Consider the following 25930-nt stretch of genomic DNA (forward strand, 5'->3'; position numbering starts at 1 on the left):
GAAGATATCTCTATATCGTATTTGGTATTTTGGGTGTTGTTTTAAAAGTATCTACTATGTTTCAATCACAGGTCTTGGTACGTTTTCAGACTTGTTTTCTTATTGGTAATGATTAACAAACATACCTGCAAAATGGACGTATTGTCATATACTCTTTCATATTTAAATAAAATACAGTAACACCGAAAGGTAATCAGGGAAACTAAACAGTAGATCATTGCCTATATTGCTTTACGATCCAAGAGTTTACAGGAAAATGGCGGCGCATTTGAGGACTAAACCTTCGAGGCAAAAGCGAAGAAGAAACGTCTGGACAGGTTCTCTGTGAGAGAAATTACTCATTATACAAATGTTTATCTAATCATCTTACATGAGATATTGTATATAATTTAAATATGTGCAACTTAAGCTTGTATTGTTGTCTAGTTACAGTTGAGCTCAAAAGATGCATGTAGTAATAAATGATACTGAACAAGAAGATAAATAGTAAGAACAAAATCAGTGTGATGACGTGTGATTCGATGAATATCATACATTACCTTTAATTATTATTGATTTGTAACTGGTATCAGTATTATACCCCCCGCACATAAATTAATAAATACACGAATAAATAAATAATTTTTTTGTTAAAGGTTAACTGTGATATAAATTCTTGTTGGTCTTGATGAATCGGGACAGATTTGAAAAAAAGTTTGTTGTCTGTTTTATTTCCAATTATATCGTAGATATCATATATTACCTTAGACTTTTTAAAAAGCCACCTAATATATATGCCTAGGTAGCTCAGTTGGGAGAGCGTTAGACTGAAGATCTAAAGGTCCCCGGTTCAATCCTAAGTTTGAGAATACAAAAAAAAAAAAAAAGGGAAAAAAGGAAAACACACGAACAGGTTGAATGCTCTTTATATATACATACATACATATATATATATATAGGCATATATATATGCTTATATATACATATATATAGTATATACATATATACATTTATATAATATATATATATATATATATATATATATATATATATACATATATATAATATATATATATATATACATATATATAATATATATATTATATATATATATATTATATATATATATATTTTACTTGCCTATAGGCCAAGACCATCTGTATGAAAGGATTTACTAGTTATTTATAAGAAAGGTTATTTGTATGTGTGAGTTTATTCCTGCGCATCGTACATTATATACTTTTTAATTAGATCTGTTAAAGCAAAGTATCTCTTACATGGAAAGATAACACAGATTATACAAATTCTAAGCATGCGTTGGTGTCAAGTTTTAGTTAAACTTGAAAGACGCACACAACAATAAATGTTACTGAACAAGAAGATAAAAGTCAAGGGTAAAAAGTAAAGCTTCATTCGAGCCTTGTACAGATGCATAATATAGAGCCCAGATGGAGAGAGATAAAGTCCACCACACCATAATAACACCAAAGGTCGTTAACTTCACTTCAGTTTCTGAAGAATGGAGATACATGATGAATTATCGATAAAATGCTATGCGAAACTTTCAAAGTGTAAAACATGAATTTTTGAATATATAGGTCGAAAAACATGTTTGTCAACCAATCCCTGTCTTTCAGATTCATTGCAAAAACAGTGTTTTAGTGGATATGAGTATAAGTCACTTTCCATTTTCCATATAAATTTCAAGTACCGCAGAACGGTAATAAAGAAAAAGCAGCAGCAGATCAATGCCTGTAATGAAGAATGGTTTAAGAGTTCACAAGAAACTGGCGGTCTCATTGAGGCCTCGCCCTCCGAACCAAAGCGAAGAAGAAACGTCTGGACTGGGTCTCTGAGACGTTCTCTTTTCTAGAAAAGTGAATGTCTCGGGCAGCGACATGGTATAATATTGATGATATCGATACATAACAAGACACGGTGTTTGTCTTTAAAAATGCCCAGACCCGGGATTGAACCGGAGACCTTTAGATCTTCAGTCTAACGCTCTCCCAACTGAGCTACCTAGGCTTAGAAACGTGATAGATACTTTTCATAAATAATGAAAATTAACATATATGACATACAGATGTTATCGATTAGATATACAGTGGAAATTCTTTGTGTTACCTGTTAGAGAGATAACATTGGCGAGCCTTTATTACGTGCTGCAGTTGTATATGTATGTATATGAAATGCAGGATGTCGCTGTTGAACATTGAAAGGCCAAGATTGAAAGGGCGAAGGGATGGATTAGATATTTATAAGCTTGTTCAGTGTTTTTTATCCCAACATTCGTCTTTCAAGTCTAATGATAACTCGGCACAAATGCTTGACTATGTCGCACACATCCAGATTATATACTGTACAGTATATTTTACTTTCTGTAATGAAAAGTGCGTAAACTTAAATTTTCTAGCAGAGGCAAAGACTATCTGGATGAAAGAAATATTGGATATTCTAATGATAGGTTTTTCGTAAGTTTGGATCTTTTCATGCATATCATACATCTTATGCTTGTCTCCCAGCTGTTGTTTATATAAAATTTCACTGATAGACAGCTCGAGTAATGTAGAACATTTCTATTTATTATCTGTGAGAGAAATTACTCATTATACAAATGTTTATCTAATCATCTTACATGAGGTATTGTATATATTCTAAATATGTACAACTTAAGCTTGTATTGTTGTCAAGTTACAGTTGAGCTCAAAAAGATGTAGAAGTAATGAATACCATTGAATAAGAGGATAAAAGGTAAGAACAAAATCAGTGTGATGACGTGTGATTCGATGAATATCATACATTACCTTTAACTTATTAATTATTATTGGTATCAGTATTATATCTCCCTTCCCCCTGCACAAAAATGAATAAATACATGAATAAATAAATAATTTTTTTGTTAAAGGTTAACTGTGATGTAGATTCTTGATGTTCCTGATAAATTGGGACAAGGTTCAATAATGTTGGCTGTCCGTTTCATTTAGAATTATTATATCGTAGATGACATATATTACTTTTGATTATTTTTAAAACGCCACCTCATATATATTCCTAGGTAGCTCAGTTGGGAGAGCGTTAGACTGAAGATCTAAAGGTCCCCGGTTCAATCCCGGGTCTGGGCACTGTTGAAGTCACACTCATTACTTATTATTGGTATCGGTATCATATACCCACCTCCCCCTCCTTCACACACACTCACACACAAACAGACAAATTTCTACCAGTAAGGGAATGCCGCCTCATTTTAGTGGAACGAGAAACAAGGGAGAGAAGAAACGTCTGGACTTTTCTCGAGAGGTCAGCGTCTCGGGCAACGTGGATCTTCCGATGTTTTGTGTGATATTGATAATTCTGATACGTAGCAACAGGACACGATGTTTGTCTTTAAAAGTGCCCAGACCCGGGATCGAACCGGGGACCTTTAGATCTTCAGTCTAACGCTCTCCCAACTGAGCTACCTAGACTTAAAAATGTTATTGGTAATTTCTACAAACAATGAAAATAAACATATATAACATATATATTATCGATTAGAAATATAAAGGAAATTCTTCTTGTTACCTGTCAGAGAGATAGCATTGGCGAGCTATTTCATTCACTTATCTTAATCTGTCAATTGTTATAAGAGCGGCAAGAATATTAGATTCATGGGTGACCTTTCACAGAATACAAAAATAGCAAGTTACATGACCAACTGAGGGCACATTATGTCTTCACAGGGCTCGACACCGTCATACTGCTTGATGTTTATCCTCATGTTAAGTGTGATGACGTGTGATGGTATGATTCGGTGAATATCATACATTACCTTTAATTATTGATTTGTTACTGGTATCAGTATTATACCCCCCCCCCCCCCCCCACACACACAAATTAATAATTAATGCTGTCCATTTCATATACTATTATCATGTCGTAGATATGTTATTTTTTTTATTATTTAAAAAAGCCCCCTCATTTATACGCCTAGGTAGCTCAGTTAGACTGAAGATCTAAAGGTCCCCGGTTCAATCTCGGGTCTGGGCACTATTGAAGTCAGACTCATTACCTATTTTTGGTATCTGTATCATATACTCCCCTCCCCCTCTTGCACACACACTTAAACAGACACACGATACCAGTAAGGGAACGCCGCCTCATTTCAGTGTGGTGAGATATGCGAAGCTAAACCTTCACCCAGGCTTTGTACACTAAAAAGCCCAGATGGAACGAGATAAGGTTCACCACGCCTTTAATAACACCAAAGATCGTTAACTTCACTTCAGTTTGTGAAGGAATGGAGATACATGATTAATTATCGATAAAATGCTATGCGAAACTTTCAAAGTATAAAACATGAATTTTTGAATATATAGGTCGAAAAACATGTTTGTCAACCAATCCCTCAGTCTTTCAGATTTGTTGCAAAACAATCTAAGCGGATCTTTCTTTCTCAGGGGCAGTAATTGCGACCTCAAATCTGAGAAATAGAAGTGTAAGCACTTTCCATTTTCCTTGAAAATTTCTAGTACCGCAGAAGGGTAATGAAGGAAACGCACCAGTAGATCATTGTCTGTATTGAATAATGGTTTAAGCGTTCATAAATGGCAGCCTCTTTGAGGCTTCACTCTTGGAAGCAAGGCGAAGAGGAAACGTCTGGACTGGTTCTCCGAGACGTTCTCTTTTCTAGAAAAGTGAATGTCTCGGGCAGCGACATGGTATAATATTGATGATATCGATACATAACAAGACACGGTGTTTGTCATTAAAAGTGCCCAGACCCGGGATTGAACCGGGGACCTTTAGATCTTCAGTCTAACGCTCTCCCAACTGAGCTACCTAGGCTTAGAAATGCGATATATACTTTACATGAATAATGAAAAATAAGTTATATGTTTTATAGAGATTATCAATTAGAAATATAAAGGAAATTATTCTCGTTACCTATCAAAGAGATAACCTTGGCAAGCCTTTTCATTTAGAAAAGGCTTGTTTTAAGAGTGGCAAGAATTTTATATTCATGGGTGACCTTTCATGGAAACCATGATATAAAAAAAAGTTCCATGATCAACTATAACCGTCAGCACAACATACCTTCACAGGGTTCGACACCGTCATACTGCTTGATGTTCATCCTTATGTCAAGTTTTATTTATCATTGCATTCGTCTTTCAAGTCTAAGGATAACCTGACACCAATAATTGCCTTAGGGCACATATTTTCATTATATTGATATTTTACACCTTAAAGTTAAAGCTGAAATATTTGCTTTATTCCATTTCAGTCTAAATACGCAATGCAGTTCATAAATCAAGGTTGTTGCTGTTGAACATTGAAAGGCCAAGACATTAACGGCGACGGGATGGATTGGCTATTTACAAGCTTTTCCAATGTCTTCTATCCCTACATTAGTCTTTCAAGCCACAGGATAACTCGGCACAAATGCCTGCCTATGTTGCCTATATTCAGATTATATACTATCTCGAATAAGAAGTGCATATTTTTATTTTTGTTTAAACTAGCCAAGAGGAGAAGGCCATCTGGATGAAGGGATATATTAGATATTCTTAGAGGTCATTCGTATGTTTGAATTCTGCGTATCCTACATTTAACGCTCGTCTCCCAGCTGTTATTTATGTATGATTTCACTTTATAAAAATTTCAAGAACCGAAAAACATCCTTTATCTATTATTTGTTGGAGAAATTACACTTTATACACTTGTTAATCAAATATGTAGAAGCAAATATACTTCTTACTTGAGGAGGTAACGCGTATTGTATAAAATTCTAAATATGTGCAACATAAGCATGTCTTGGTGTCTAGTTATAGTTAGGATTAAAAGATACACACAACAATAAATGACACTAAACAAGAGGATAAATGGTAAGGGTAAAAAGTAAAGCTTCATTCGAGCCTTGTACAGATGCATAATATAGAGCCCAGATGGAACAAAACAAGGTTCACCACGTCTGTAATGACATTCTAGGTCGCTATCCTCACTAGTTTCACTTCAATTTCTGAAAAGTGTAAGAATCGAGATACATGATAAATGATCGATAAAATGCTTTTCCAGATTTATGTTCATGCTATGTAGAATTCAATGAGGAAACTTTTAAAGTGTAAAACGTCGATTTTTTAATAAAGTGGTAGAAAGACATGTCTATCAACTAAGCCCTTAGTCTCTCAGATTCATTGCAATAACGGACAGGAGTTGCGACCTGAGATCTGTAAAAGGGAAGTATAATCACTTCCCATTTTCCATAGAAATTTCTAGTGACGGAGTACGGTAATAAAGGAAACGCACCAGTAGGTCAATGCCTGTATTGAAAAACGGTTCAAGAGTTCATTAGAAACTGGCAGCCTCACCCTTGGAAGTAAGGTGAAGAAGAAACGCCTGGACTGGTTCTCCGAGACTTCCCTCTTCTCGAAAGGTCAGCGTCTCGGGCAACGTCGATCTTCCGACATTGAATATGATATTAATAATAGTGCTACATACCAGTAAGGCACAATCATATCTTTAAAAGTGCCCAGACTCAGGATCGAACCGAGGACCTTTAGATCTTCAGTCTAACGCTCTCCCAACTGAGCTAACTAAGCTTAGAAAAGAATTAGATACTTTTCATAAATAATGAAAATTAACACATATGACAGATTTTATCGATTAGAAATACAATGGAAATTCTTTTTGTTACCTGTCAGATGGATAACACTGGCGAGCCTTTTCATACGTGCTGCAGTTGTATATGTATGTATATGTAATGCAGTTCATAAAACTAGGATGTTGTTGAACATTGAAAGACCAAAATTGCAAGGGCGAAGGGATGAATTGGATATTTATAAGCTTGTTCAGTGTCTTGTATCCCAACATTCGTCTTTCAAGTCTAAGGATAACTCGGCAGAAATGCTTGGCTATGTTGCACATATTCAGATTATATACAGTATATAATACTTCCTGTGAATGACGCTGAATAAGAGGATAAAGGGTAAGAGCAAAATCAGTGTGATGATGTGTTATGGTATGCTTTGGTGAATATTATACGTTACCATTAATTATATCACAATTTCCATATCAACAAAACAAGGAATGGAAAAATCGGAAATGCACGAACATGCTGAATGCTTTTCGCTTTGTTCCTTCAAGACCTGGAAAAGCATTGGAGCGAAAAAGCCAGCGTATAAGTGCTTCCCACTTTTAACCTTTGTTTTGCTTATAACTCAATCAGTTTGAATCCTCCATACATTTTCTGTTAAAGGTTAACTGTGATATAAATTCTTGTTGGTCTTGATGAATCGGGACAGATTTGAAAAAAAGTTTCATTTTGAATTATTATATCATAGATGTGATATATTACTTTTATGCGCCTAAGTAGCTCAGTTGGGAGAGACCTGTATCCCACAATGTTGAAAGATCGACGTTGTCGGAGATGCTGACCCTTCGAGAATAGTCTCAGAGAACCAGTCCAGACGTTCTTGTCCCAAGGGTGAGGCCTTAAAGAAGCTGCCAGTTATGAACCCTTAATCCATTCTTCAATACAAGCAGCGATCTACTGCTGGGTTTCCTTTATTTCCTTTCTGCATTACTAGACATTTCCATGGAAAATGGAAAGTGCTTCTACTTCTACTTCACAGATTTAAGGTCGCAATTACTGTTCCTGAGAAAGAAAGATCTATTAAAACTGTTTTGTAATGAATCTGAGAGACTGAAGGATAGGTTGACAGACACATATCTCTAGCTATATATTTGAAAATTCATATTTTACACTAAAAGTTTCCCGTATGAATTCTGCAAAGCATAACCATAGATCTGAAAAATCATTTTGTTGATGATTTATCATGTATATCCATTCCTAGACACCTTTCAGAAACTTAAGTGTAAACCAGTGAGGGTGAAATTAGCGATCTCTGGTGTTATTAAAGGCGTGGTGAACCTTATCTCGTTCCATCTGGGCTCTGTATTGTGCATGTATACAAAGTCGGTTGAAGAATTACCTTCATATATCTCACCTCACTGAAATGATGCAGAGTTCCCTTACTGGTATCGTTTGTCTGTTTATGTGTGTGGAAAAGGGGGATGGGATATGATACTGATACCAATAATAAGTGATGATGAACAAAGTTCATAGCAAATGAAAAAGAAAAGTATGAATGAGACCTATCAGATTTTTATAAATATTCTATATGAAAGGTCACCCATAAATCTAAAATTCTTGCCACTCTTGAAACAACTGACAGATTAAGATAAGTGAAAAGGCTCGCCAATATTATCTCTCTGACAGGTAACAAGAAGAATTTCCTTTATATTTCTTATCGATAATATCTATGTAACATATGTTGATTTTCATTATTTATGAAAAGTATCTATCACATTTCTAAGCCTAGGTAGCTCAGTTGGGAGAGCGTTAGACTGAAGATCTAAAGGTCCCCGGTTCAATCCCGGGTCTGGGCACTATTGAAGTCACCTTCATCTATTAATGGTATTAGTATTATATCCCACCCTGCACATACATACACGATGTCAGTAAGGAAACGCCGCCTCATTTAAGTGTAGTGAGATATACGAAGGTAAAGCTTCACTCGGACCTTGTGGAGATACACTACATAGAGCCCAGATGGAGAGAGATAAAGTCCACCACACCATAATAACACCAAAGGTCACCCACTTCACTCTCTCTGGTTTCACTTCACTTTCTGAAAGGTATTATAAATGAATCGACAATGTACTTTTCCAAATTTATGTTTATGCTTTGTATAATTCAACTGGGAAATTTTTAAAAGTGTAAAACATGAATTTTAGAATATATATAAAAAGTTTCAGATTCATTGCAAAACAGTGTTTTAGTGGATATGAGTATAAGCACTTTCCATTTTCCTCCGACATTTCTAGTAATGCAAAACGGCTATAAAAGAAACGCAACAGTAGATCGATGCTTGTATTGAAGAATTGTTTGAGTTCATAACTGGCAGCCTCTTTGAGGCCTCAGTCTTGGAAGCAAGGCGAAGAAGAAACGTCTGGACTGGTTCTCCAAAACCACTTTTCTCGAGAGCAAACTTCCCTCTCACCGGTTTACACTTCAGGTTCTGAAAGGTGTCTAGGAATGGAGATACATGATAAATCAGCGACAAAGAGCTTTTCCAGATCTATGTTTATGTTTTGTAGAATTTAATTGGAAAGTGTAAAATATGAATTTTAGACTACATAGATAGAAAGATATGTCTGTCAACCAATCCCTGTCTTTCAGATTCATTGCAAAATAGTCTTATAGTGGATTTTTCTTTCTAAAGTTCTGTAGAAGTATAAGCACTTTCCAGTTTCTATGGAAAATCTAGTAATGCAAAACGGCAATAAAGGAAATGCAGCGGTAGATCAATGCTTGTATTGAAGAATGGTTTAAGAATTCATAACTGGCAGCCTCTTTAAGGCCTCACTCTTGGAAGCAAGGCGAAGAAAGACTTTTCTCAAAAGGTCAGCGTCTCAGGCAACATCGATTTTCTGACATTATCTATGGTATTGATACATACAAGACATGATGTTTGTCTTTAAAAGTGCCCAGACCCGGGATTGAACCGGGGACCTTTAGATCTTCAGTCTAACGCTCTCCCAACTGAGCTACCTAGGATTAGCTACGTGATAGACACTTTTCATAAGTAATGAAAATTGATATATATGACATAGAGATATTATCGATTAGAAGTATAAAGGAAATTCTTCTTGTTACCTGTTAGAGTGATAGCATTACCGGGCCTTTTCATATGTACTGCAGTTGATAAAACTAGGATGTCGCTGTTGATCATTGAAAGAACAAGATTGCAAGGGCGAAGGGATGGATTGGATATTTACAAGCTTGTTTAGTGTTTTTTATCCCAACATTCGTCTTTTAAGTCTAATGATAACTCTGCACAAATGCTTGACTATGTTGCACACATCCAGATTATATACAGTATATTTTACTTCCAGTAATGAAAAGTGCGTATGCTTAAATTTTCTAGCAAAGGCAAAGACCATCTGGAAGAAAGAAATATTGGATATTCTAATGATAGGTTTTTCGTAAGTTTGAATCTTTTCCTGCATATCCTACATTTTACGTTTGTCTCCCAGCTGTTGTTTATATGATTTCACTGTATAGACAGCTCGAGTAATGTAGAACATCTTATATTTATTATCTGTGAGAGAAATTACTCATTATACAAATGTTTATCTAATCATCTTACATGAGGTATTGTATATATTCTAAATATGTACAACTTAAGCTTGTATTGTTGTCAAGTTACAGTTGAGCTCAAAAAGATGTAGAAGTAATGAATACCATTGAATAAGAGGATAAAAGGTAAGAGCAAAATCAGTGTGATGACGTGTGATGGTATACTTTGGTGAATAATATACATTACCATTAAATATATCACATTTTCCATTTCAACAAAACAAGGAATGGAAAAATCGGAAATGCACGAACATGCTGAATGCTTTTCGTTTTGTTCCTTCAAGACCTTGAAAAGCATTAGAGCGAAAAGGCCAGCGTAGAGGTGCTTCCCGGTTTAAACCTTCGTTTTGTTTATAATTCAATTAGTATGAATCCTCCATACATTTTCTATTAAAGGTTAACTGTGATATAAATTCTTGATGGTCTTGATAAATTAGGACAGATTTTGAAAAAAAGTTTGTTGTCTGTTTTATTTCCAATTATATCGTAGATATCATATATTACCTTAGACTTTTTAAAAAGCCACTCATTTATACGCCTAGGTAGCTCAGTTGGGAGAGATCAATATCACAAAATGTCGGTTGATCGACGTTGCCGGAGACGCTGACCTTTTGAGAAAAGGGAATGAGAACCAATCCAGACGTTTACTCACCTTAAAGAAGCTGTTAGCTATGAACTCCATTCTTCAATACAGGTAGTGATTTGCTGCTGGGTTTCCCTTATTACCGTTCAGCATTACTGGAGATTCCCATAGAAAATGGAAAGTCATTCTACTTCTATGTTTTAAGGTCGCAATTGCTGTTCTTGAGAAAGAAAGATCCGTTAAAACACTGTTTTGCAATCTGAGAGAAAGAAAGATCCGTTAAAACACTGTTTTGCAATCTGAGAAACTGACGGACAGGTTTGCAGACATATCATTCTACATATATATTCAAAAATTCATATCTTACACTTTAAAAGTTTCCTAAATGAATTTTTCAAAGCATTACCATTTATCAGGAAAAGCATTTTGTCAATCATTTATCATGTATCTAGACACCTTTCAGAAAGTGACGTGTAAACCAGTGAGATTGAAGTTAGCGATCTTTGGTGTTATTAAAGGCGTGGTGAACCTTATTTCGTTCCATCTGGACTTGCGCATGTATACAAAGTCGGGCGAAGAATTACCTTCATATATATCTCACCACACTGAAATGAGGCGCCGTTCCCTTACGGGTATCTTTTGTCTGTTTATGTGTGTAAAGGGGGGGGGGGGGGGATATGATACCGATACCAATAATAAGTGATGAACAAAATTCATGGCAACAAATGTAGATGAAAGGTATGAATGGCACATCTACCAGATTTTTATAAATATTTTATATGAAAGGTCACCCATGAACCTAAAATTCTTGCCACTCTTGAAACAACTGACAAATTATTATAACTGACTGAAAAGGCTTGCCAATATTATCTCTCAGGCAGGTAACAATAAGAATTTCCTTTATATTTCTTATCGATAATATCTATATGTCACATGTTAATTTTCACTTTTTATGAAAAGTATCTATCACGTTTCCAAGCCTAGGTAGCTCAGTTGGGAGAGCGTTAGACTGAAGATCTAAAGGTCCCCGGTTCAATCCCGGGTCTGGGCACTTTTGAAGACAAACACCGTATCTTGTTATTCAACAGTATCATCAATATTACACCATGTCGCTGCCCGAGACATTCACTTTTCTAGAAAAGAGAAGTCTCAGAGAACCAGTCCGGACGTTTCCTTTTCGCCTTACCTCCAAGAGTGAGGCCTCAAAGAGGCTGCCAGTTATGAACTCTTAAACCATTCTTCAATACAGGCAGTGATCTACTGCTGTGTTTCCTTTATTACCGTTCTGCGGTACTAGAAATTTCTATGGAAAATGGAAAGTGCTTACACTTCTATTTCTATTGGTGTGTATCAGAACTATCCATATCACACATAACGTCGGAAGATCGACGTTGCCCGAGACGCCGACCTCTCGAGAAAAGTGAAGTCTCGGAGAACCAGTCCAGACGTTTCTTCTTCGCCTTGTTCCAAGGGTAAGGCCTCAAAGGGGCTGCCAGTTTCTTGTGAACTCGTAAACCATTCTTCAAATACAGTCAATGATCTACTGCCGCGTTTCCTTTATTATCGCTCTCCGCGCAAAACTGAAAGTGACTATAGTTCCATTTTACAGATCTCAGGTCGCAATTGAATTATACAGAGCATAAACATAAATCTGGAAAAGAGCTTTGTCGGTCATTTATCAGATATCTCATTTCCTAAACTTTTAGCAGTGAGAGTGAAGTTAGCGACATTTGGTGTTATTAAAGGCGTGGTGAACCTTATCTCGTTCCATTTGGCTCTATATTGTCCATCTATATATATAAGACTCAAATGAAGATTTACTTTCACACATCTCATTAAACTAAAATGAGGTGGCATTTCCTTACTGACTTGGTTTAGAAACGACAAAGCTTTTAAAAATATTCAAAATTAACATATGACATCTAGATAATGTTTTCGGTCCGTTTCGACAAGCATCATTATCTAAATCTGCACGATTTTTCAAGAACATCAAGGATCTGCATCACAGTTAACCTTTGACAGAAAGTATATGGAGGATTCATATTGATCACGATGTAATACTCTTTTGCTTTCCAGGGCGTGTATGTTCATTAATCTTGTTCCATTTATTAATTAAATCCCTGGTCTGGGCACTATTGAAGTCACCCTCATCTAATAAGGGTTTTAGTATTATATCCCACCCTGTACACACATGAACAAACAAACGATGTCTGTAAGGAAACACCGCCTCAGTTAAGTGTAGTGAGATGTACAAAATTAAAGCTTCACTCGAACCTTGTGCAAATATAACTCTATATCGAAGCCCAGATGGAGAGAGATATAAAGTCCACCCAACCATAATAACACCAAAGGTCACCAACCTTTCACTCTCTCAGGGTTTCACTTCGAATTTTCTGAAAAGGAGTTTTATCATGGCTCAAATGATCGACAATTATACTTTTGATTTTAAAAAGATCTTTTTAAACACCTAAAAAATTTTTAAAGGGGGGATGGTTTAATTTTTAAAAATTTTTCGGTTTGTTTTCCCCCTTTTCCGGAAGGCTGATTTCGGAAAAGGGAAGTCCCAAAACCAAATTTTCCAGACTTTTTCCCTTAAAAAAAAGTTCCCGTATGCTTTAAATTTTCAAAAAGGAAAAGGACCACTGGGGGTTTCCTTTTTCCTTTAAGTTTGGGAAAATTTTCCCGGGAAAATTAAATATTTTCCCTTTCTAAGTTGGGGTTTTTTAATTTAGTTCTGAAAAGAAAGAATGTTAAAACATCTTTTTTAATCTGGAGAAAAATTTAGGTTTAAACAATTTTTTATAAAATTCAAAACTTTTTATATATTCAAAAATTTTTCATGTTTTTAGGATTTTTAAAAGTTTTAAAATAAATTCACAAAGGGGGGGGGGGGGGGGGGGGGGGGGGGGGGGGGGGGGGGGGGGGGGGGGGGGGGGGGGGGGGGGGGGGGGGGGGGGGGGGGCCCCCCCCCCCCCCCCCCCCCCCCCCCCCCCCCCCCCCCCCCCCCCGCGCCCCCCCCCCCCCCTCCCCCCCCATTATTAAATTTTTTTTTTTTTGGGAAAAAAATTTCAAATTTTTTTGAAAAAAAAAAAGGGGGGGGGAAAAATTTTTAAAAAAAAGGGGGTTTTTTTTTGGGGTTTTTCCTTTTTTTTTTTTTAAACCCTTTAAAAAAATTCCCTTAAATTTTTTTTTCCCCCCCCCCCCCGTTTTTTGGGTTTTTTTTTAAAATTTTGGGGGGGGGGGGGGGAAAAAAAAAAAAAAAAAAAAATTAAAAAAAATTTTAAAAAATTAAACCCAAAAAGTTTTTTTAAAAAAATTTTATGGAAAAAACCCAAAAAATCCAAAAAAATTTTTTTTTTCCCCCGGGGTTTTTTTTGGGTTTTTTTTTAAACCCTTTGGGGGAAAAAAAAACCCCTTTTTTTTTTTTTTTATTTCCCCCAAGAAAAAAAAAGTTTAAAACCCCCCAAAATTTTTTTGGGGGAAAAAAAAAAAACCCCCCCCCCAAAAAATTTTTTTTTTTAAAAAAATTTTTTTTTTCCCCCCCAAAAAATTTAAAAAAAAAAAGGGGTTTTTTTTTAAAAAAAACCCCGAAAAAGTTTGGGGTTTTTTGGCCCCTTTTTTTTTTGGGGGGGGGGGTTTTGCCTTTTTTTTTCCCCCGGGGGGGTTTTTTTTTTCCCCTTTTAAAATTTTTTTAAATAAATTTTTTTAAAAAATTTTTTAAAAAAAAAAAAGGGGGGGGGGGAAAAAAAACCCCTTTAAAAAATTTGGGGGCCCCGGGGGGGAAAAAAACCCCCCCAAAAAACCCCCCCCCCTTTTTTTTTTTTCCCAAATTTTAAAAAAAAAACCCCTTTTTTTTAAATTTTTTTTTAAAAAAAAAAAGGGCCTTTTTCAAAAGGGGGGGGAAAAAAAAAAAAAAAAAAAACTTTATTTAAAAAATTCCCCAAAAATTTTTTTTGGGGAAAACCCCTTTTTTAATTTTAAATTTTAAAAATTCCCTTTTTTTTTAAAAAAAATTTAAAAAAAAAAAAAGGTTTCCCCTTTTTTTTTTTAAAAAAAAATTTTTTTTTTTTTTTTCCCCCCCCTTTTTTAAAAATGGAAAAAAAAAAAAATTAAAACCTTTTTTTTTTTAAAAAAAAAAATTTTTAAAAAAAAATTTTTTTTTTTTTCCAAAAAAAAAAAAAATTGTTTTTTAAATTTTTTTTGGGGGTTTTTAATTAATTTTTTAAAAAAATTTTTAAAAAATTTTTTGGGAAAAGGGGGCCCCGGGGTTTTTTTTTAAAAAAAAAAAAAACCCCCCCCAAAAAAAAAAAAAAAAAACCCCCCCGGGTGGGGGCTGGTCTGGGCACTATTGAAGTCACCCTCATCTAATAAGGGTTTTAGTATTATATCCCACCCTGTACACACATGAACAAACAAACGATGTCAGTAAGGAAACACCGCCTCAGTTAAGTGTAGTGAGATGTACAAAATTAAAGCTTCACTCGAACCTTGTGCAAATACACTATATAGAGCCCAGATGGAGAGAGATAAAGTCCACCACACCATAATAACACCAAAGGTCACCAACTTCACTCTCTCTGGTTTCACTTCAATTTCTGAAAGGTATCATGGCAAATGATCGACAATATACTTTTCGAAATTTATGTTTATTCTTTGTATAATTCATCTGGGAAACTTTTTGCAAGGGCGAAGGGATGGATTGGATATTTATAAGCTTGTTCAGTGTCTTGTATTCCAACATTCATCTTTCAAGTCTAATGATAACTCGGCACAAATGCTTGACTATGTCGCACACATCCAGATTATATACAGTACATTTTACTTTCTGTAATGAAAAGTGCGTATGCTTAAATTTTCTAGCAAAGGCAAAGACCATCTGGAAGAAAAAAAAAATGGATATTCCAATGAGAGGTCTTTCGTAAGTTTGAATCTTTTCTTGCATATCCTATATTTTACGCTTGTCTCCCAGCTGTTGTTTATATGATTTCACTGTATAGACAGCACAAGTAATGTAGAACATCTTATATTTATTATCTGTGAGAGAAATTACTCATTATACAATTGTTTATCTAATCATCTTATATGAGGTATTGTATATATTCTAAATATGTGCAACTTAAGCATGCATTGTTGTCTAGTTACAGTTGAGCTTAAAAGATGTATAAAGTAATGAATGACACTGAGTAAGAGGGTAAAGTGTCAGAGGAAAATCAGTGTGATGACGTGTGGTGGTATACTTTGGTGAATATTATACATTACCATTAAATATATCACATATCCCATATCAACAAAACAAGGAATGGAAAAATCGAAAATACACGAACACGCCGAATGCTTTTCACTTTGATCCTTCAAGACCTGGAAAAGCATTAGAGCGAAAAGGCCAGCATACAGGTGCTTCCCAGTGTTAGCCTTCGTTTTGTTTATAACTCAATCTATATGAATCTTTCATACATTTTCTGTTAAAGATTAACTGTGATAAAAATTTTTGTTGGTCTTGATAAATCAGGACAGATTTTGAAAAAAAAAGTTTGCTTTTCGTTTCATTTTGAATTATATCGTAGATGTCATAAATTACTTTTGACTTTTTAAAAAGCCACCTCATTTATGCGCCAAGGTAGCTCAGTTGGGAGAGATCAGTATCACAAAATGTCGGTTGATCAACGTTGCCGGAGATGCTGACATTTCGAGAAGAGGGAAGTCTTAGAGAACCAATCCAGACGTTTTCTCATATTAAAGAAGCTGCCAGCTATGAACTCTTCAACCATTCTTCATTACAGGCAGTAGTCTACTTATGGGTTTCCTGTATTACTGTTCAGCATTAATGTAAATTCCCATGGAAAATGGAAAGTACTTCTACTACTAAGATTTAATGTCGCAATTGCTGTCCCTGAGAAAGAAAGATCCATTAAAACATCGTTTTGCAATCTGAGAGACCGAGGGATAGGTTTACAGACGTATCATTCTACATATTTATTTAAAAAATCATGTTTTACACTTTAAAAGTCTCTCAAATGAATTCTACAAAGCATTACCATAGATCTGGAAAAGTATTATGTCGATCATTTATCATGTATCTAGACACCTTTCAGAAAGCGAAGTGTAAACCAGTGAGATTGAAGTTAGCGATCTTTGCTGTTATTAAAGGCGTGGTGAACCTTATCTCGTTCCATCTGGGCTCTGTATTGTGCATGTATACAAAGTCGGGTGAAGAATTACCTTCATATATCTCACCACACTGAAATGAGGCGCCGTTCCCATACTGGTCTGTTTATGTGTGTGTAAATGGGGGGGATATGATACCGATACCAATAATAAGTGATGAACAAAGTTCATAGCAACAAATGTAGAAGAAAGGTATGAATGGCACATCTACCAGATTTTTATAAAAAAAAAATATATGAAAGGTCACTCATAAATCTAAAATTGTTGCCACTCTTAAAACGACTGACAGATTAAGATAATTAAGTGAAAAGGCTCGTCAATGTTATCTCTCTGACAGGTAACAATAAGAATTTCCTTTATATATCTTATCGATAATATCTATATGTCACATGTTAATTTTCATTTTTTATGAAATGTATCTATCACGTTTCTAAGCCTAGGTAGCTCAGTTGGGAGAGCGTTAGACTGAAGATCTAAAGGTCCCCGGTTCAATCCCGGGTCTGGGCACTATTGAAGTCACACTCATCTAATTTTGGTATTAGTATTATATCCCACCCTGCACACACATAAACGATGTCAGTAAGGAAACGCCGCCTCATTTAAATGTAGTGAGATATACGAAGGTAAAGCTTCACTCGAACCTTGTGCAAAAACACTATATAGAGCCCAGATGGAAAGAGATAAAAGGTGAACTTCACTCTCTCTGGTTTCACTTCAATTTCTGAAAGGTATCATAAATGATCGACCGTGTACTTTTCCAAATTTATGTTTATGCTTTGTATAATTCAACTGGGAAACTTTTAAAGTGTAAAACATGAATTTTAGAATATATATAAAGTCTTTCAGATTAATTGGAAAACAGGGTTTTAGTTGATAAAAGTATAAGCACTATCCATTTTCCTTCGAAATTTCTAGTAATGCAAAACGGTTATAAAGGAAACGCATATCTTTCTAACCTATAATAAATACATCATATGAATATTAAGTCTCATTATTTATGAAAAGTATCCAGGACATTTCTATGCCTAGGTAGTACAGCTGGGAGAGCGTTAGACTGAAGATCTAAAGGTCCCTGGTTCAACCTCGGGTCTAGGCAATTTTGAAGGCATCGTTGTGCCTTGTTGGTATGTACCAGTATTATTAATATCATATACAATGTCGGAAGATCGACGTTGCCCGAGACGCTGACCTCTCGAGAAGAGGGAAATCTCAGAGAACCAGTCCAGGCGTTTCTTCTTCACCTTACTTCCAAGGGTGAGGCTGCCAGTTTCTTGTGAGCTCTTGAACCGTTTCTTCAATACAGGCATTGATCTACGAGTGCGTTTCCTTTATTACCGTTCTCCGTTACTAGGAATCTTTATGGAAAATGGGAAGTGATTATACTTCCATTTTACCGATTTCAGGTCGCAACTCCTGTCCGTTTTTTGCAATGAAACTGAGAGACTTAGGGCTTAGTTGATAGACACGTCTTTCTACCGCTATATTTAAAAAATCCATGTTTTACACTTTAAAAATTTCCCCATTGAATTCTACAAATCATAAACGTAAATCTAGAAAATAGATTTGTCGATCATTTATCATGTATCTCGATTCTTACACTTTTCAGAAATTGAAGTGAAACTAGTGAGGATAGCGACCTAGAATGTCATTACAGACGTGGTGAACCTTATCTTGTTCCATTTGGGCTCTATATTATGCATCTGTATAAGGCCCGAATGAAGCTTTACTTTATACCCTTACCATTTATCCTCTTGTTTAGTGTCATTTATTGCTGTGTGTATCTTTAAAGCCTGAGTATAACTAGACACCAAGACATGCTTATGTTGCACATAATTAGAATTTATACAATATATGCTACCTCCTCAAGTAAGAGGTATATTTGCTTCTACAGATTTCATTAACAAGTGTATAAAGTGTAATTTCTCCAACAAATAAAAGATATAGGATGTTTTTCGGTACTTGGAATGTCTATAAAGTGAAATCATACATAAATAACGGCTGGGAGACGAGCTTTAAATGTAAGATATGTAGAATTCAAACTTACGAATTACCTCTATGAATATTTAATATATCCCTTCATCCAGATAGCCTTCTTCTCTTGGCAAGTTAAAAACTAGAAAAGCTTATAAATATCCAATCTATCTCGTCGCTTTTACGGTCTTAGCCTTTCAATGCTCAACAGCAACATCCTAGTTTTATCAACTGCATTGCGTATTTAGACTGAAATGGAATAAAACAAATATTTAAGCTCTAACTTAAAGGTGTAAAATATCAATATAATAAAAAAATGCCCTTAGGCAATTATTGGTGTCAGGTAATCTTTAGACTTGAAAGACGAATGCAATTGATAAATGACACTTACCATGAAAAGAATCATCAAGCATTAATATGGTGTCGAGCTCTGTGAAGGTGTGTTGCGCTGACGGTTATACTTGGTTATATAACTTTTTTTTTATATCATGGTTTCCATGAAAGGTAACCCATGAATCTAAAATTCTTACCACTCTTAAAACAACTGACAGATTAATCTATCTAAATGAAAAGGCTTGCCAATTTTATCTCTTGATAGGTAACAAGAATAACTTCCGTTATATTTCAAATTAATATTTCTATAAAAACATATAACTTATTTTTCATTATTTATGAAAAGTGTCTACCACGTATCTAAACCTAGGTAGCTCAGTTGGGAGAGCGTTAGACTGAAGATCTAAAGGTCCCCGGTTCAATCCCGGGTCTGGGCACTTTTAATGACAAACACCGTGTCTTGTTATGTATCGATATCATCAATATTATACCATGTCGCTGCCCGAGACACTTTTCTAGATAAGAGAACGTCTCGGAGAATCAGTCCAGACGTTTCTTTTTCGCCTTGCTTCCAAGATGAAGCCTCAAAAAAGCTGCCAGTTATGAACGCTTAAACCATTCTTCAATACAGACATTGATCTGCTGCTACGTTTCCTTTATTACAAGAAGCTGCCACACAAATGAGGCAGAGTTCCCTTACTGGTATCGTTTGTCTGTTTATGTGTGTGAAGGGGAGGGGGGGGGGGGGGGGTTATGATACCGATACCAATAATAAGTGATGAACAAAGTTCATAGCAACAAATGTAGAAGAAAGATATGAATGGCAGATCTACCAGATTTTTATAAACATCTTATATGAAAGGTCACTCATAAATCTAAAATTCTTGCCACTCAGATTAAGATAACTAAGTGAAAAGGCTCGTCAATGTTTTCTTTGTGACAGGTAACAAGAAGAATTTCTTTTATATTTCTTATCGATAGTATCTATATGTTACATATGCTAATTTCCATTATTTATTATATGTTTCTATCCCATTTCTAAGCCTAGGTAGCTCAGTTGGGAGAGCGTTAGACTGAAGATCTAAAGGTCCCCGGTTCAATCCCGGGTCTGGGCACTAATGAAGTCACCCTCTTCTAATATTGGGAATAGTTTTATATCCCACCCTGCACACACATGAACAAACAAACGATGTCAGTAAGGAAACACCGCCTCAGTTAAGTGTAGTGAGATATACGAAAGTAAAACTTCACTCGAACCTTGTGCAAATACACTATATAGAGCCCAGATGGAAAGAGATAAAGTCAGCCACACCATATTAACACCAAAGGTCACCAACTTCACTCTCTGGTTCCACTTCAATTTCTGAAAGGTATCATGATAAATGATCGACAATGTACTTTTCCAAATTTATGTTCATGGTTTGTATAATTCAAATGGGAAACTTTTAAAGTGTAAAACATAAATTTTGGAATATATATAGAAAGTATTCCAGATTAGTTATAAAACAGTGTTTTAGTGGATATAAGTATAAGCACTTTCTATTTTCCTTCGAAATTTCTAGTAATGCAGAACGGTAATAAAGGAAATGCAGCCCTGGATCGATGCTTGTATTGAAGAATGGTTTGAGTTCATAACTGGCAGTCTCTTTGAAGCCTCAGTCTTGGAAACAAGGCGAAGAAGAAACGTCTGGACTGGTTCTCCAAAACCACTTTTCTCGAGAGGTCGCAAACTTCACTCTCACTGGTTTACACTTCAGTTTCTGAAAGATGTCTAGGAATAGAGATACATGATAAATCATCGACAGAGAGCTTTTCCAGATCTGTGTTTATGCTTTGTAGAATTTAATTGGAAAGTGTAAAACATGAATTTTAGACTACATAGATAGAAAGATATGTGTGTCATCCAAACCCTGTCAGTCAGATTCATTATATAACGGATCTTTCTTTCTAATGTTCTGTAGAAGTATAAGCACTTCCCATTTTCCATGGAAAAATCTAGTAATGCAAAACGGCAATAAATTAAACGCAGCGGTAGATCAATGCTCGTGTTGAAGAATGGTTTAAGAATTAATAACTGGCAGCCTCTTTGAGGCCTCACCCTTGGAAGCAAGGCGAAGAAACGTCTAGACTAGTTTTCTAAGACTTTTCTCAAAAGGTCAGCGTCTCGGGCAACGTCGATTTTCCGACATTGTGTATGGTATTGATACATACAAGACACGATGTTTGTCTTTAAAAGTGCCCAGACCCGGGATTGAACCGGGGACCTTTAGATCTTCAGTCTAACGCTCTCCCAACTGAGCTACCTAGGCTTAGTAACATTATAGATACTTTTCATATAAATGAAAATTAACATATGTGACATATAGATATTATCGATAAGATAAGAAGGAAATTCTTCTTTAACCTATCAGAGAGATAACATTGGCGAGCCTTTTCATTTCCTTATCTTAATATGTTTTCAGAGCGGCAAGAATTTTAGCTTCATGGGTGACCTTTCATGGAAAATATGATATGAAAACAAAGGTTTCATGGCCAAGTATAACATACCTTCACAGGGCTCGACACCGCCATACTGCTTGATGTTCATACTCTGTCAAATATTATCTATCATTGCATTCGTCTTTCAAGTCGAAGGATAACCTGACACCAGTAATTGCCTTGGGGGCATATACTTTGGTTATCTTATTATTTTACACCCAAAAGTTAGAGCTTAAATATTTGCTTCAGCAGTTTTACTTAATTAAATTCCATTTCAGTCTAAAATAATGTTTATGTAATACAGTTGATAGGACTAGGATGTTGCTGTTGAACACTGAAAGGCCAACACCGTCTGGGCGAAGGGATGGATTGGATATTTCTAAGCTTAATTATTTAGCTTCTATCCCTACATTCGTCTTACAATCCTAAGGTTAACTCTGCACAAATGCCTGCCTATGTTGCACATATTCAGATTATATGCTTTCTCGAATGAGAAGTGCGTATACTTATTTTTATAACTTGCAAAGAGAAGACCATCTGGATGAAGAGAGAGGTCTTTCGTAAGTTTGAATCTTGTGTATCCTACACTTTACACTCTTATTTGTTGCTTATATATGTTTTCACTTTATAGACATCTCAAGTAATGTAATACATTTCATATTTATTATCTGTTGGAGAAATTACACATTATATACTTGGTAATCAAATCTGTAGAAGCAAATGTACCTCATACTTGAGGAGGTAACACGTATTGTATATATTCTAAGCATGTATTGATGACTAGTTATTGTTAAACTTAAAGATGCACACAACAATAAATGACACTAGACAGAAGGATAAATAGTAAAAGCAGAATCAGTGTGATGCTGTGTGATGGTATGTCTTGGTGAATATTTTATGTCAATAAATTAATGAATGGAACAAGGTTAATGAACATACACGCCCTGGAAAGCAAAAGACTATTACAGCGCGATCAATATGAATCCTCCATATATTTTATGTCAAAGGTTAACTGTGATGCAGATCCTTGATGTTCTTGAAAAATCGTGCAGATTTAGATAATGATGCTTGTCGAAACGGACCGCAAACATTATCTAGATGTCATATGTTACTTTTTAACATCTTTAAAAGCTTTGTCGTTTCTAAACCAAGTCAGTAAGGAAATGCCGCCTCATTTTAGTTTAATGAGATGTGCGAAAGTAAATCTTCATTTGAGTCATATAGATGGACAATATAGAGCCAAATGGAACGAGATAAGGTTCACCACGCCTTTAATATCACCAATTGTCGCTAACTTCACTCTCACTGGTTTCCCTTCAATTTCTAAAAGTCTAGGAAATGAGATATCTGATAAATGACCGACAAAACTCTTTTCCAGATTCATGTTAATGTTCTGTACAATTCAATTGCGACCCGAAATCTGTAAAATGGAAATATAGTCATTTTCAGTTTTGCGCGGAGAACGGTAATAGAGGAAACGCGGCAGTAGAACAATGCCTGTATTAAAGTATGGTTTAAGAGTTGACAAGAAACTGGCAGCTCCTTTGAGGCCTTACCCTTGAAACAAGGCGAAGAGGAAACGTCTGGACTGGTTCTCTAAGACTTTCCTCTTCTCGAAAGGTCAGCGTCTCGGGCAACGTTGATCTTCCGACGTTATGTGTGATGTTGATAGTTTTGATACATAGCAACAAGACACGATGTTTGTCTTCAAAAGTGCCCAGACCCGGGATTGAACCGGGGACCTTTAGATCTTCAGTCTAACGCTCTCCCAACTGAGCTACCTAGGCTTAGAAATGTCATGGATACTTTTCATGAATAATGAAAGTTAACATATATGACATAGATATTATCGATTAGAAGTATAAAGGAAATTCTTCTTGTTACCTGTTAGAGAGATAACATTAGCGAGCCTTTTCATATGTACTGCAGTTGATAAAACTAGGATGTCTCTGTTGAGCATTGAAAGACCAAGATTGCAAGGGCGAAGGGATGGATTGGATATTTATAAAATTGTTCAGTGTTCTGTATCCCAACATTCGTCTTTCAAGTCTTGACTATGTTGCACACATCCAGATTAGATACAGTATATTTTACTTTCTGCAATGAAAAGTGCGTATGCTTAAATTTTCTAGCTTGCTTGAATCTTTTCTTGCATATCCTACCTTTTACGCTTATCTCACAGCTATTGTTTATATGATTTCACTTAATAGACGGCACGAGTAATGTAGAACATCTTGTATTTATGATCTGTGGGAGAAATTACACATTGTTTATCAAATCATCTTATATGAGATATTGTATATATTTTAAATATGTGCAACTTAAGCTTGTATTGTTATGCAGATCCTTGATGTTCTTGAAAAATCGTGCAGATTTAGATAATGATGCTTGTCGAAACGGACCACAAACATTATCTAGATGTCTTATGTTAATTTTGAATATTTTTAAAAGCTTTGTCGTTTTTAAACCAAGTCAGTAAGGAAATGCCGCCTCATTTTAGTTTAATGAGATGTGCGAAAATAAATCATCATTTGCGTCTTATACATATAGATGGACAATACAGAGCCAAATGAAACGAGATAAGGTTCACCACGCCTTTAATATCACCAATTATCGCTAAATTCCCTCTCACTGGTTTCCCTTCAATTTCTAAAAATCTAGTAAATGAAATATATGATAAATGACTGACAAAATGTTCTTCCAGATTTATATTTATGCTCTGTATAATTCAATTGCGACCTGAGATCTGTAAAATGGAATTATAGTCACTTTCAGTTTTGCGCGGAGAGCGATAATAAAGGAAACGCGGCAGTAGATCAATGACTGTATTTGAAGAAAGGTTTACGAGTTCACAAGAAACTGGCAGCCCCTTTGAGGCCTTACCCTTGGAACAAGGCGAAGAAGAAACGTCTGGACTGGTTCTCCGAGACTTCACTTTTCTCGAGAGGTCGGCGTCTCGGGCAACGTCGATCTTCCGACGTTATGTGTGATGTTGATAGTTTTGATGCATAGCAACAAGACACGATGTTTGTCTTTAAAAGTGCCCAGACCCGGGATTGAACCGGGGACCTTTAGATCTTCAGTCTAACGCTCTCCCAATTGAGCTACCTAGGCTTAGAATTGTGATAGATACTTTTCATGAATAATGAAACTTAAAATATAAGACATATAGATATTATCGATTGATCGACGTTGCCGGAGACGCTGACCTTTCAAGAAGAGGGAAGTCTTAGAGAACCAATCCAGACGTTTTCTCATCTTAAAGAAGCTGCCAGCTATGAACTCTTCAACCATTCTTCAATACAGGCAGCGATCTACTGCTGGGTTTCCTTTATTATCGTCCTGCATTACTGGAAATTTCCCTAGAAAATGGAAAGTGCTTCTACTTCTATGATTTAAGGTCTCAATTACTGTCTCTAAGAAAGAAAGATCCGTTAAAACACTGTTTAGCAAACTGAGAGACTGAGGGATAGGTTTACAGACATATCATTCTACATATATATTCAAAAATTCACGTTTTACACTTTAAAAGTTTCCCATATGATTTCTACAAAGCATTACCATTGATCTGGAAAAGCTTATGTCCATCATTTATCAAGACAAAAATTAAAAATTTATTTGTAGACATATCAAAAATAGGAAAAACATATACGAATAAATAACACGAATATTAATAATAATACGAGTACATATCTAGACACCTTTCAGAAAGTGAAGTGTAAACCAGTGAGATTGAAGTTAGCGATCTTTGGTGTTATTAAAGGCGTGGTGAACCTTATCTCGTTCCATCTGGGCTCTGTATTGTGCATGTATACAAAGTCGGGGGAAGTATTACCTTCATATATCTCACCTCACTGAAATGAGGCAGAGTTCCCTTACTGCTATCGTTTGTCTGTTTATGTGTGTAAAGGGGGGGGATATGTTTATGTGTGTGGAGGGGGATATGATACCGATACCAATAATAAGTGATGAACAAAGTTCATAGCAACAAATGTAGAAGAAAGGTATGAATGGTACATCTATCAAATTTTTATAAATATTTTATATGAAACTCTTAAATTAAGATTAACTAAGTGAAAAGGCTCGCCAATGTTTTCTCTCTGACAGGTAACAAGAAGAATTTCCTTTATATTTCTTATCTATAATATCTATATGTCACATGTTGATTCTCATTATTTATGAAAAGTATCTATCACATTTCTAAGCCTAGGTAGCTCAGTTGGGAGAGCGTTAGACTG

At 35.5% G+C, this 25930-nt stretch overlaps 9 non-coding genes across 9 annotated transcripts; 4 read left to right on the plus strand and 5 right to left on the minus strand.

Annotated features, from left to right (window-relative positions):
• Positions 1–3373: 3373 nt before the first annotated feature.
• On the minus strand, positions 3374–3446 carry TRNAF-GAA (transfer RNA phenylalanine (anticodon GAA)). Its single transcript has one exon. It is a non-coding gene; the product is annotated as a tRNA-Phe (tRNA).
• Positions 3447–4733: 1287 nt separating this feature from the next.
• Positions 4734–4806, minus strand: TRNAF-GAA (transfer RNA phenylalanine (anticodon GAA)). Its single transcript has one exon. It is a non-coding gene; the product is annotated as a tRNA-Phe (tRNA).
• A 3530-nt stretch (positions 4807–8336) lies between these two features.
• TRNAF-GAA (transfer RNA phenylalanine (anticodon GAA)) lies at positions 8337–8409 on the plus strand. The gene has a single exon. It is a non-coding gene; the product is annotated as a tRNA-Phe (tRNA).
• Positions 8410–11723: 3314 nt separating this feature from the next.
• Positions 11724–11796, plus strand: TRNAF-GAA (transfer RNA phenylalanine (anticodon GAA)). Its single transcript has one exon. It is a non-coding gene; the product is annotated as a tRNA-Phe (tRNA).
• A 5548-nt stretch (positions 11797–17344) lies between these two features.
• On the plus strand, positions 17345–17417 carry TRNAF-GAA (transfer RNA phenylalanine (anticodon GAA)). Its single transcript has one exon. It is a non-coding gene; the product is annotated as a tRNA-Phe (tRNA).
• Positions 17418–20256: 2839 nt separating this feature from the next.
• TRNAF-GAA (transfer RNA phenylalanine (anticodon GAA)) lies at positions 20257–20329 on the plus strand. Its single transcript has one exon. It is a non-coding gene; the product is annotated as a tRNA-Phe (tRNA).
• Positions 20330–21450: 1121 nt separating this feature from the next.
• Positions 21451–21523, minus strand: TRNAF-GAA (transfer RNA phenylalanine (anticodon GAA)). Its single transcript has one exon. It is a non-coding gene; the product is annotated as a tRNA-Phe (tRNA).
• Positions 21524–23406: 1883 nt separating this feature from the next.
• Positions 23407–23479, minus strand: TRNAF-GAA (transfer RNA phenylalanine (anticodon GAA)). Its single transcript has one exon. It is a non-coding gene; the product is annotated as a tRNA-Phe (tRNA).
• Positions 23480–24733: 1254 nt separating this feature from the next.
• On the minus strand, positions 24734–24806 carry TRNAF-GAA (transfer RNA phenylalanine (anticodon GAA)). Its single transcript has one exon. It is a non-coding gene; the product is annotated as a tRNA-Phe (tRNA).
• Positions 24807–25930: the final 1124 nt, after the last annotated feature.

Source organism: Penaeus japonicus, unplaced genomic scaffold (genome assembly GCF_977035675.1).
Source record: "Penaeus japonicus unplaced genomic scaffold, GWHDUDI00000001_assembly GWHDUDI00000002, whole genome shotgun sequence".
Classification (NCBI taxonomy): Eukaryota; Metazoa; Arthropoda; class Malacostraca; order Decapoda; family Penaeidae; genus Penaeus; species Penaeus japonicus.